The following is a 1,304-nucleotide window of genomic DNA, read 5'->3' as shown; positions in this document are numbered from 1 at the left end:
GTGTAAGGTTATATGTACGTGATGTACCCTTGTTTGTACGAGTTGAACTTTTGCCCGTCTGTCACCAGGTATTTTTGAACTGTATTGACGTAGGTGTGATATTTTATCCTATAAAACCAGAAACCAATGTATTCTTGTCAGAGCAACACATTCTGTATGCTGACGGTTGGTTGTTCTCCTGTGACAATAAAACTCATCGTTTGATTGCACTTTTCCGGAGCCTCCATCGTTTGTTGTCTGGTCTAAAGTTGATCGATCTCGCAACAGTTCTCTGATTGGATTGTTACATTTGTGATTGACATGACATTGACCAGTCAGATTAAAGGAAGAAAAATAGGGTCAAAATTCGTACTTGTAACTTGCAGGGTTTTTTTTTCTAAGTCCACACACAAATCTTTTTTACGCACACACAATGTTCATGAGACTAAAGTCAGTGTAAATATGAGATGGCCAATATTATTGTTATTCAGTGTTGGGTAAGTTACTTTAAAATAGTAACTTAGTTACATTACTAGTTACTTCTCTCAAAAGTAACTCAGTTACTTCAAGTTACTCGTTACTTTCAAAGTAACTAGTTACTAGGGAAAGTAACTTTGGTTTTACTCAGAATTCTCTTGTTAATGTGTTGCTTCCATAACTTTGCCAGTCTTCTAGCTTGCTTACTTGCCACAAGTGCACTGTGCCACCTACCAACAGAAAGGAAAAGATAATGTGCATATTTCCACGAGAGAAATCCCACGCCTGGACCGTCATTGACTGCTGCCATGATTCTAGCCTACGTCACAGCGTCATGTGTGCTTTTTACATCCAACACAAAAACTGCAGTCGAGGTGCTTTGATTGTACTCAGAACTCGGAAATTCTGCCTTCTGAATAGGAAGATGTAGGTAACACCAGACTGCAGATGAGCTGCATACAGGGCTGGACTGGGACAGAAAATTGGCCCGGGCATTTTGACTAGAGACCGGCCCACCAATATAGGAAAAATCATAAAGCCTTTGAATGAAAATAAACAGTTGTGACAGTGATGTACACTATTTTGATGGTATATATGCATCAATCTATCAATCGTTGTCATGGTCCTGGGCCATGTTGGCCCAGTATTCTTAGTTCTCCTGTATTTTTGTATTCAGTTCCTTGTTTTGGTTCTATCTCATGAGTTGCCCTGTTATGTTGTTCCCTGTGTGCTTTCCCTTTGTGACTCTCACCGCCCTGTGTGCCCCTCTATGTATTCATGAGCCCTTGTCCCCTTTCATGTTTATTCCGTGTCTCCCCTGCCCGTTATGTTGGCATTTTCCCCGTGCT

The sequence above is a fragment of the Rhamphochromis longiceps genome, linkage group LG3 (genome assembly GCF_057381845.1).
Source record: "Rhamphochromis longiceps isolate RC_006_pf linkage group LG3, R_longiceps_female_GT1.1, whole genome shotgun sequence".
Classification (NCBI taxonomy): Eukaryota; Metazoa; Chordata; class Actinopteri; order Cichliformes; family Cichlidae; genus Rhamphochromis; species Rhamphochromis longiceps.
The sequence above is the reverse complement of the archived record's forward strand: the minus strand, read 5'-3'. Positions refer to the sequence as shown.